This window comes from Oryzias latipes, chromosome 7, assembly GCF_053564925.1.
Source record: "Oryzias latipes strain Hd-rR chromosome 7, Olatipes_Hd-rR_3.1".
Taxonomy (NCBI): Eukaryota; Metazoa; Chordata; class Actinopteri; order Beloniformes; family Adrianichthyidae; genus Oryzias; species Oryzias latipes.
This window is the reverse complement of record NC_136243.1, coordinates 11,707,620-11,720,496: the sequence shown is the minus strand read 5'-3', so window position 1 is coordinate 11,720,496 and position 12,877 is coordinate 11,707,620.

Genomic DNA, 12,877 nt, shown 5'->3' with positions numbered 1-12,877 from the left:
CAATGCTCACCTTTTCATGTATGAAAGTCCAAATATTTTGCAGAGCACCGTAGGGAATTGAACCCTAACCTGCTAATGCAGGCATACCATTATCAGTGTCTTTATTTTTTAGACCAAACATGAAAGGAACCTAGGATAGCCTTGTGCTTCAACCAGGTTACAGATTACTGGACTGTCTCCGCCCCCTCCACTTCCTCCCCTGAGTCCAGACTGAAATGGTGAAAATTCAAACTGAACTGTTTCAGAATGCTGCATAGTTCCTAGTCTGAGTTTGTTTCTGCTTTGAAAAGGACCCACTCTCCAACCACTCCATAACAGTCTAAATGCCATTCTAAGGCTCCTGAAGTCAAACCTCTGTGTCTGGCTGCCCAAAGTTTTATATTTGAACACTTGTACATACTGTTTGTTTGTTTGTTTGTTTGATTTTATTGTATTACAATGTTTTTTACTATTTTTCTTTCCCTTCCTTGCTGTACTTGCACTGATGGCGATGCTTAAATTTCATTGTACTATGCACAATGACAATAAAGCAAATCTAATCTAATCAAAGCAGTTCTATCCATCAAAGTTACAAACAGAATCAAAGGTGAAGCCATAGAGCTCATTTGGCCTGAGCCCAAAAGAAAACATGGTGGAAGTAACACCCATTACAAACTACTTTATTAGTCCGTCCTCCAGTTCTGGATCCAGGCTGAGGTCCAGGTAAATCTTGTTGGGAGGAATAATTCTGTCCTGTAATGAAATGTTTTTTGTTTGAATTGCCCTTAGTCTGGCCCGTCCCCCAGGAGCAGTTTACCTTGAAACAGCCCAACAGGGCAAATGCTTCTAGCAACACAACTCCTGGGGTCATTCGGGCACACAAACCCCTCCACCACGATAAGGTGGCGATTCAGGGAGGGGAATTCATCAGTCACTAGCCAATTACTACAAATTACTGTGGGGAAACCGAAGTCCTCGGAGAAAACCCACAGGACTGCCAGGATTTATTTTACTTATTTCCCTATAAATTTGGTGACTGATAATTTGTTTTATTGGATCAAATTGAATTATTTTACTTTTGTCATTTATCTATTCTTGTCATAAAGGTCATAAAATATTTACTAATACATTTGTAAAGGTGGGGGGGGGGGGGGAGCGCTCGGAGAAAATCCACGCAGACGCGGTCCTGTCAGCCAACGATGTTAACCAACAGACCAACGTGCTGCCCCTGTTTTTGAAGCTCATTTTGGGGATTTTTCCACAGAGTGTAGAGAAACTTTTAGGGAGGAAGATTTTCTTCTTGGGTTTGGAGGTGCAGACCTGGCAGTCAGTGGCTGAATTGCTGAAGGAACTTTAAATTGTTTGGACACCTTTTTTTACATTTTGGGGATGGTGGTGGGGGTTGCATCAGGTTCTTTAATAGGGGTGTGCCAAAATATCGACATGGTGATAAATCGCGATATTTAGTCCCGCGATCGATTATCGATACGTCTTCATCAAGTATCGACCTTTTATTTACGTTTAAAAACCCTGTAAAACGTTATATTAACCATCCTTTGGTAAGACAATTCTTCGGAGGGTCGATAAGGGGCGCTCGTTCCAAGATTGGCTGTTGCGGGCGGACGAAGAAGAACACACATTCAAACAAAGATGGCGGAGCGAAAAAACAATGAGAAGGGAGGGCAGCAAGTTAAATGACGCGCCGGCAGCATTGAAGCTGCATCACCCGGAGTTGTGTGAGAAAGCTGTGGCTGCTTCTGGCCTGAAGCCGACACAGCCCAGCAGGGATACATTTTTCCAGACGAAGCTACCGCCGTCTTCTGAGAGACAGAGCAGCGGCAATAACAAACAGAAAACGGTCCCTGCAGCGCGGTGGAGAACGAGGGATTTGGGTTTTTATTGAATGCAGTAGAGCCAGGTTTGACATTCCCTCTGGGAAATAGGGTTGGGCGATGTCCCCTAAATTGACAGTTGATGATGTTTGCAGTCGACCATCGGGATGGACGATGATATCGTTGGGGGGGGGCTATTTTAAATTTTTCGTTCTTATATATATATATATATATATATATATATATATATATATATATATATATATATATATATATATATATATATATATATATAATTGCCATTCGTCATTTTACTTTACTTATTTTATTTCCCAAATAATGACTCATCCACGATGATCCAGTCTAAACTGAGGGAAGTGACATAAAAAAAAAATCAAATAAACAAAATAGAAAAGAAGTGGTCCGGTCCTGCGTTTGAAGACCGGTGGAGCGAGCGACCATGTCTCTAGCAGAGCAGACGGACTTAAAGTTTTGTGCTTTAGGGGAAGTAAGGATGCTTTGTTACATGTGGGAGACTTAGGACTGTGATCCGTCCCGCAGCTCTGCGTGAAAGAGCAACCGGAATTTAGGAGGAGCGGGTCTCCCGGTAAAAGTGTGTGTCGGTGCAGAGCTCAAAGCGCTAACTAGCTAACGCAGTGTGTTAGCTTCGAAGCAGAAAGGCCGCTTAGTCCTTAGAAACCGTTCAAACATTTGTGTTACCAGTCGTGTCCCGACAAAATAAAGGCTGATGTTATTCCCACATATTTACGTGCAGCCAAGATGCAGATTGTAGCGTTTCACGCATGGATTTATGTTCATGCTAACGTTGTTAGACCGTGTTAGCATACTGCTAATCCTGGCTTCCGGCTCCGTTTTTCAACAGAAAAAGCACTGACCACACGGATTAAAATGATGAGCGAACAGGCGCTTCATAATAACCGTAACATTAATAAAAGCACGTTTAGGAGATCATCTTGTATAATAATAATAAAATAACCGAGCTGACGTATCTATGTATGTAGCCGCTCAGCGGAACTAAGTTTCGCTTCCGGTTTTTAAAAACACTGCTGCGCATGTGCGAATGATTTATTCCGACCGAAAGTGTGACCCATGTGAATGTTTTTTATATTCTGAAAACATTTTTCTGGGCCCATGTACACAGTTGGATTCTAATCCGACCATTGATCCCATCAAGATATTTTGCACATGTAACCGCGGCTTATGGTGTCGACTCGCAGCGTGCCGGGGGCTTGGCATCACGATGGTGTCTCTCCATCGGGATGTCAGTCAACCATCGTCCATCGGCACAACCCTACTGGGAAATACTGAAAAAAGAATCCCTGTACTGTACGTCCAGACCATAGCCAGAGCTGAGATGGAAAGAGCAGAAAGAGAGGCATCCCTACCTTTAGACCCCCCTTCTCCTCAAAGCAGCGGTAGACGAGCGGCGTCTTGATGCAAAAAAGCCTGTGGTTCTCCAGAAAAACATGAACATATAAACATATATCGCATGCAGCTTTTCCCCAAACGTGTTGTTCACAAACAAAGACGTTAACTTTTAGATGCAATTCAAGTTTTTTATGTATTTTATTCCTGGTTATTAATTTGAAAGCAGTTATGTCTTAAATAACTTAAAGGAAAGTTCCTACATACTTGATTTTTATTTTTCTGTGAGAATTATATTTTTGTTTACACCACATTTGCACTAAATGGTGTCATTTATTTTTTAACAAAGACACTATAATATGTTCACATAATTAATATCTGATTTTCAGCTATTTTTTAAATTGAACAATGGCTATGGTTTTTTTAAATCATTTTTTAATCATTTTTTATCCTTTTTACAGCAATTTTGTACTAAATAATGACACTGCTGTTCATGTTCACTATTGTTTAAACTGAATTTCACAGATATTTCCAAATGAAAATTGTCATTGTTTGTCAAAGACAGAGTATTACTGATTTCAGCAATATTACACAAAAGTCTGTTATTCATTACACCAAATAGGACACAAGTTGTTAATTTTAATTGTGTTTAAAAAATAAAAAATAAATGGGGAAATATTTTCCAAAAAGCTGTTTTAAAGTTATTCTTTCTTAAAGTTTGATATATCGCGAGTTGTTAGAGGCGAGATATATCGATTATCGCATTATCGCCATATCGTGATACTATCGTTATCGTGAGCAATATATCGCAAATCGTATTGTATCGTGCGGTACCCAGTGATTCCCAGCCCTATTCTTTAAGATGGTGTTCCTGATGCTTCTAAGATTTCCTTTTCTTTTTAACTGCTGCCTCCATTTGCCAACTGTTTTCTGCGTCCTGGCTCTGTCGGTCACTATTTGTCCTCTTTCTTGAGGCAGCTGGAGCCTTTCTTTTTTCAGCTTTTTGCAGTTGGACCAAGCTTTTCTTTTTCTTGTTGCTGGATCTTTCCTGGGGATTAGCTGCTGGTCCCTGAGGAACACTTGGGACCTCTTTTGCTTGTGGCTGTTGGTGGACCTCTACAGCTGCAGGCTCTTGAGGTTCACTAGTCTTAGGCGTTTTCTTCTCCAATTTAAAGAATGGATGTTTTAAAGCATCATTTGGAGAGATGCGTTTGTTTGGATCCACCTCCAGCATCCGCTTAAGAAGGTCAATCAACTGCTCCACTTCTTTAATCTTCGTCTGCTTATAGTAGACGTCTTTGAGGTTGTCAAAGGACCAGCAGTCTAGTTTGTCTTTGACTTGTTCCCCTGTTTTTTTGGACTGCTGTTCAGGTGTATCCAGCTTCCAGACAACTTTGGAGTTCTCTTCAGTCTTGGTGAAGAACTTGTTGGTGTACAACCCCTTGTTTAGACATTCGTTGTCCGGCATTCCATGCATCTCCACCATGGCTCTGATGATGTTGAACTCAGAGTCCCGTGGAAGGATGTAAAAGCCCGTGTAAAGCAGGGCAAGGATGTAGCCAACTGTCCACACATCCAGTCGTTCATCTAAGGGCAGTCCCAGGATGACTTCAGGTGCCCTGAAACAAATGTTCTGCAGTCTGGTTCCCGTCTGAATGTCTGTAGTTTTTGATGCCAACCCAAAATCAATCAGTTTGACCCTGAAAGGCTCTGAAACGTGGTTCACCAGCATGATGTTGTCTAGTTTTATGTCACAGTGGACCAAGTTGATGCTCTTCAGGCCTTTCAGGGAAATTAGCAGCTGCCAAGCAATGGCTCTAATTTCATGCAGAAACAGGGGATGGGAGCTACGATCTTTCATGAAGTCAAAAAGGCTTTGATCCAACATTTCAAAAACGATGCAAACATGGCTGTTGTAGTGGAACCATTCCACAAACTTGACCAAGCTGTATTTATGAGCGTCAAGTTTGGAAATCTCAGTCAGGGCTTTAATTTCATCTTTTGCTGTGTCATTAAAACCATTTTTGATGATTTTAATGGCCACTTCTTCGTTTGTAGACAGATTTGTGCATTTTGCCACTTTTCCAAAAGTTCCTTCACCAAGAAACCTTTCTACAAAATACATGCCTTTGTGGCCAAGAAGAATGATGTTTTCCACCACTTCAAATGAACTCTCAGTCATGATTTTTCCAATTTCAAGTACAAGACGGAACAAAAATAAATCTTCAGGGTGTGGCGATAAAGCTCACAAAGAAATATCTTGTTCGCAAAAAGGGGGTCTTTGAACGTCACAGAAAACCTGCTGGGCGTATCATTCGGCTGCAAGGAATTCTACAAAGTTTATGTCAGTTTTAGGGTCTATATATCAACTTTTCTTTGATGACATCATCGCTGCCTAATCCTAGATCAAAGCCAGTTACTGCACCTAACTGTCAAAAACATAATATGTCATCATATGACAAACATCATGTCATGTCATGACATCATTGCAGTATAGCACGGACCAGTCACGTGCTTAATGACCCCCCCCTTTGCTTTCTTTGAATGAATTTTGATTATTATAATTATTTTCATTCTTGCATTTTTTGAAAGTGATTGAGAAAACTTTCTTGTTAATAGCATTACATTTTTAAGTTTAAATAACAACCTGTTGTTATTTTTAAATAATATTTTTTCTATTTCATAGACATTTATACAAAAATCTGTTCAATAGAATAAAATCAGAGAATATAAAGCGCGCATGTATTGTCTTCCTTGTATGTCCTCAGAGCCAGCCCCTCACAAGAACCGTGTTCCAGGTGGAGGTTTTGTTCTACTGCTGTACTTCCGCGTTCATTTCAGCTTCATATTTGGTGGGTTTTCTCCCAAACAGCCTGAAAAATGTCTGTCGTTGATGGGATGTGACTGTCAGAAAGTATGGCGTTCTGCTCGCAGCTCCATCGTGTATGGAAGCGATTCTGTAAGCATTAATAAAAAGCAAAGTCAAAACCAGAAATGCTTTTTCATTTTCAAAATGAAGCTGCATTTTTTGACTCAAAAATAAAATGAAAAAGCAATCCACCAAAATGCTTTTTCTTTTCCTTCCTCAACACAGCTTATTCTGTCACTTAATTAAAATTAAAATTAAAATGGTATTTGACATTTCATTTTCAAGACGTTCTCTGGTAAATGTGTAGCATAATTGATTTAGAAATGTTTAATTTGACGTTTAAAATAGATTAATAGAAATGCTTTTTAATTTTCAAAATGAAGCTGCATTTTTTGACTCAAAATTTAAAAGAAAAAGCAATATACCAAAGTGCTTTATCATTTTATACTTCAACCCAGCTTTTTCTGTCACTTAATTAAAATGATAAAGAAAATGGTATTTGACATTTCATTTTAAAAAAGGTCCACGGTAAATGTGTAGCAAAATTCATTTAGAAATGTCTAATTTGACAATTAAAATGGATTAACAGAAATGCTTTTTAATTTTCAAAATGTAACTGCATCAAATGACTCAAAATTAAAATGAAAAAGCAATATTTCAAAATGCTTTTTCATTTTATACCTAAAACCGCTTATTTTGGGTCATGATTAAAACGAAAATGCAAAGAGGGGATTGCATTTGCATTTACACATCCACCCTGCGAACATTGTCTCAATATTCATTTCTTAAAAGCATTAGCAGAGGGGAGGCGGGGCGATGACGTCACTGCTTTCTCCGTGTGTACGGCCGCTGACACACACACACGCACCAGGAACAGACTGTGTTAGCGGCAGAGAAGACGGCTTTGAGTTGGTTGTGAACTTCTGATGAGTTTCCACAGCTTCTCAGGACTACATAACAGCATGTCCTTCTTCTGCGGTCCTCCTCCTGACGCACCGCGGACACGCTTTGGTTCTTCGGACCGCCAGCTGCCTTCGCATAGCGGAGCGCGAAGCTCCCGACGATCGCTGAAGGCGGAAATGCTGCTGCGATCTGAGAAACCATCATATGAATTTGTGTTTCCAGTGGTGTCCAGAACAAAATAAACACTGATGCAATTCCCACATATTTACACATTTATTTGCAGCTTCGCGCTGAATTTGCTGTTTGATGACAGCTGGAGCTCCATCAACAGACAGCAGATTTCTCCATGCTAAACGTTGCTGGTTGGACCAAAAACACTCACTCAGCGCGAAGCTGCAGGAGACTATCTTCATAATGTGCTTTTATTACTGTCATGATTATTATTAAGGGCCTGCTCTGCTCGATCATATGTTTTTAAATCCGTGCGGTCAGACGACGCTGAAGAAGTTGGGTTGCGATTCACAGCTTCTGATTCGCGAGGGAGCTAAAGGAACATTCTGCTGCATTTCTCGCATTAAGATCCAGGAATCCAGGTTTGAGCAGTCCGGGTCCAGCGGTTTGTGAACAGGACCCGGTTTTAGGTGATCTCAATGCGAACACAGACACACCAGGTCTCTCAGCGACAGCGGCCGTACACACGGAGAAAGCAATGACGTCATCGCCCCGCCTCCCCTCTGCTAATGCTTTTAAGAAATGAATATTGCTACAAGTTTCCCAGGGTGGATGTTAAAATGCAAATGCAATCCCTTCTTTGCATTTTCGTTTTAATCATGACACAGAATAAGCGGTTTTAAGTATAAAATGAAAAAGCATTTTGGTGGATTGCTTTTTCATTATATTTTTGAGTCAAAAAATGCAGCTTCATTTTGAAAATGAAAAAGCATTTCTGGTTTTGACTTTGCTTTTTATTAATGCTACAGAATTGCATCGTGTGTTTTTGTACAGAAAAGTCGTTTGGATTTGTGTATTCAAGGCTGCGAGGGAATCGAACTCTGGAACAGAGACTGAAGCGGCAGGCGGAAACCAGACCCGGACCGGACTGGTCCAGGAAAGCGGTCTGAAGATGCAGCCCCGGTTAATGACAGCGGAGGAAACACTTTTTAAACTCAGGTTTTTGTCAGTTTTTTTTTAATTGAATTCAATTCAATTCAATTCAATTTTATTTGTATAGCCCAAAATCACGACAACAGTCGTCTCGATGGGCTTCGTCTCGATGGGCTGAGTCACAAAGTGCAAAAAATCCTGTTCAAAATGACTCAGCTGATACAGAATAAAGATTCTCTCCACCTTTAGGTTCCCAACACACTGCATCAGTATTCAGATGCAGTCAATGGAATACTTTTACATAAAAAACACATCAATTATTAATTATTTTAATTAATTAAAATAATTCAAGTAAATCAGCAAAAGTCATAGCGTTAACAGGATCAACCCTTATTCATACAAACTTGATGATAATATAGGCTACAGATTAAGCTGTAGTTTAAATATTACTAAAATATATTTAGGATTTTTAATTACCAATCGCTCCCTCAAATTCATTGTAGATTATTTGTTGTTCTACAGGTAACCACAAGATGGCGACAGAGACACTGTGATATCAGCATGAAGCAATCACAGATTTTTTGTTTAAATATGCAATTTTATGGTCAACCACTGACGTAAATGTTGTTTATGAAAACGAATGAAGCAAATAATAACTCTCCATCCAATCCTTGGGGACATAAAACGTTGATGAACACATTGTTCTCCCATCCCCTGGGGGAGTATGGCAGGCCATTTTAACATCAAAAGGCTAAGTTTGACTATCCGGAATGAACATTGTAGATATCAGCAACGTATTTCTGACTAGTCGTAATTACATTTTGGATAGTTGGAATTGTAATTCAAGATATCTGTAACGTAATTGTGATAGTCGAAACGACCGATAGAGATATCTATAATTCAGTTTTGCCTAGTCAAAACTGAATTACAGATATCTGCAATGACGTCATTGAAAACGACATTGAACTCGTCACACATCTTAAATGACAATTGTAGATATCTGTAATTCAGTTTTGCCTGGGCAGAATGACAGTTAAAGATATCTCAAACGTCATTATCACTAGCTCCTCCTGCAGAATGACAGTTACAGATATCTCAAACGTCATCATCACTAGCTCCTCCTGTCTTGCACGGGCTGCAGCATTAAAAAGACGATTAAAAATCGCTTCGCCCGCTGGCTGCTCTACGACGGAGATTTAGGGCCACCAAAAACAGTAAAATTAAAAGATTTTAAGTCCTAAATTAAATTTACGATATTAAGTGGAAGTGAGCATGATGAGCAGCAGGTGAACGCCACACAGCAGCAGCAGACCGACTAAACTTTGTTGAAGAGGTGAGCTGAATGTTTATTGATAACGTTCTAAATGTTTGGAAATTCGTTAAGGCCCGTACACACCGGAACGAATATTCGCCAGGCGTTATTCGCCAGCGTTTTTCGCCACGTCTTTTGTGTTCACACCCAGGCGATTTTCGCTGACGATGAGCCGAGCGAACATGCAATTTCCTTCCCTGACATTAGATGGCGCTTAATGTAAACAGAAATACTCCTGTACACAAGGTGGCGCTGCGCAACTTTACGATTCTTAAAGTCGCTTTTCACTCAGAAGAAGAGAGCAAGTATTTACGCGCTTGTCAGAATAATACAAAGAAAACATGAATATTTCAAGCCCCAGTAGCTCCAACTGGTACTTGGTAAGGGGATATTTAAGAATGTCCGTCATTATTTCTTCGCGGCAGTGTAGACGCTACTTGGCGTCTATCTTCTTCGCTGGTATGTGTGCTCAGCAAGGCAGTTTTGTGTTTGAGCGCCCCCAAGTTGTGTTTTACTGTAACTTCAGAAGCTCCAGACACGTGTGCAAAAGCGCCATTCTCATTGGTCGAATAGATTTCGACGCGACGCGTCGAAAAAAAAAACGAACCCGAGGCGTTTTTTTTTTTTTGACGCTTTGGCGCTTGGCGTTTTTTCGCCTCGGTGTGCACACTCTCATTGGTGCCCTTTGTTTAGTCACGAGGCGTTAAACGTCGGCGAAAATCGCCGGCGAAATTCGTCCCGGTGTGAACAGGCCTTAAGTTTGATTTATGATTTATTCATGTTTTATTCATCGATGGGTGGTTTGCAGGATCTCTGCAGCCCGAAGCCGTCAGTGTCCCTGCAGATGTCCACCTGAATCCTTTCTTTCTCCATTAAAGACAAGATCTCTACGTTTCTGTGACGCTTCCGTCTATGGAGGAGCACTTTTTGGCATTTTCAACGTTGTAATGCTAACATAACAGACTATTTTCATTCCTCTTTATTGTTTTATGTTGAAACGGGACGTTTCATCTGGAGGAGGGCGTATGTAACACTGTTTACTTCCGCATTGGTTTTCTGATGACAGGTTCATGACGTTAGGTGACAGATGAACTTCAGGATATGTGAATGAAAAGGGAAATAAAGGCTGCAGCGTGTCTCTGAGCTCCTTATTAAACAGATAAAACTCCGCTTTACCGACACCGAACCCCGGAAAGCCGGCTCCACTAATAATCTGATTTTGAGTCGCCAAAAGGTTCAGAATCACTTCGGTTAAAGCTATCCGGAAATAAAGCTTCACCAAAGGCTCCACACACTTCAAGCTAGGCTCCGATAAACGGAAAACTTTGGTGTTTTTCTCTTTTCTTTTCTTTCTTTCCGATCGCGGTCAGAAGCGCAGGGGAGATTTCCTCCGCCGAAGGTGATTCTTCTTCGGGGTTCACTTTCCTGATCGGAACCCTAAGCCTCCAGTGCGGATTAAGAACGACTCCAAAACAGTTATTCTGGGGGGGGGGGCACCTTCTCTTTATTACGGTGCTCCGTCCTCCGAACACACAGTATCAACGCACACACCTCCGCTCCGTACTCCGTACTCACCCCCATCTCAGCACACACACACACACACACACTCCACAACACTTTTATCTCCTAAATTTACGAGATAAAAGTTGTAATTAAAGAAAACAAAACGTTTTTTGTAAATTAGTCCTAAAACCCCGACGTACTGCTGCAACATGGTGCTAATCAGTGCTAATTACAAGTTAGCAGGTGCGATTTGAATGATTACAACAACACGCTCTGCTCCTCCCCTAAAGTGCGATGCGGACCTAATTTGCATACAGATATCTGCAACGTCATTTCGCCTAGTCAAAACTTAATTTAAGATATCTGAAAAGGAACATGTAGATATCTTAAATTGACTTGAATTAAAGATATCTTTAACTTGAGTTTTGACTAGTAAGAATGAAATTGTAGATATCTGAAACTTGAATTACAGATATCTACAATTCAGTTACAGATATCCGTAATTCATGAAGTGGATATCTGCAACTGAATTGTAGATATCTGTAATTGTAAACCCCATACAAATGAATGGTGAAAGTGATGTCATTTGTCCTAGGAATAATATCTTTGAGGATATCTAAAATTACGATTACGGATAGGAAGAATGTAGTTGCGGATATCTGAAATGTTCTTTTTGACTAGGCAAAACTCAAATAAAGATATCTGCAACACACATCCAGTCTAGCCTTTTAATGTTAAAATGGCCTGCCATAGGGGAAGTGGTAGCTGCAGATACAACCACGCTCAGGAACCATTTGGTGCTTTATCTCTAACCGTCATCCTAACTCTTCTTCCGGGTCCGTGTAGCCAAAAAAAAAGTTCAGCACTGACCGCATGTATTTAGAAAATTACATGGGACTAGTCACTTTATTTTATTAATCTAATAATATGAATATAATATATTTGTAGTATATTTATTATATATGTATTTATAATGTATATAGTAGAAATTCTAAAATTATTATATTTGCTGTAACTGAAGTCTGAGAAAATCTGTTTGCAGACTTAGTATTTTCTGTAAACCATATTTAAAAATAAAAAAGACAAAAAAAGTGTAAGAAAAAGTCTCAAAAGTTTTCCTTTAAGCTTGATGTAAACTTGTAATAATTAAAGGGTCAGTCTATAAATGTGTCTTTCAATCATTAAATCAATTAAATGTTTCTTTTCTTAATTACCGTATTTTCCGGACTATAACTCGCACCGGAGTATAAGTCGCACCAGCCCAAAAATGCATTATAAAGTAGAAAAAAACACAGATAAGTCGCACTGGACTATAAGTCGCATTTTAACTTTCACAACCTTATATGACACAATCATAGCAGACTGTTTATCTAATAATTTCACAGTAATTTTTTCTCAAACTTATTTATTTATTCCTTTCATGAAGCATCATTGGCCAACTAATACTCTGTTTTCATCCTGTTTTTGTAGAAACAGTTGTCATTTTTATTGCATTTCTGAATCTATGAAATCATTGGAAAATAGAATATTATGTTGTTAGCCTTCAAGATCTTACTGTAAAAAAAAATTTGCTGATTCTCTGAGTCACTTAACATACTCTTAACACTTAACATACCTCATACATCAAATTGACCCAGGAACATCATCTCTGTTCCTCACAAATGAACATAACAGGAGGGTTAACGATGTATTTATTTCAATTTATTTCTAATATAAGTCGCTTCGGAGTATAAGTCGCACCCCTTGCCAAACTATGAAAAAAAAGGGCGACTTATAGTCCGGAAAATACGGTAAAAAAAAAAGTTTAGAAGTATTCTTAGTTTAATTTCAGTTTTATCTTCAGGTAGCAGATGCTTATATATATATATATATATATATATATATATATATATATATATATATATATATATATATATATATATATATATATATATATATATATATATATATATATATATATATATATATATATATATATATTTTTTCATT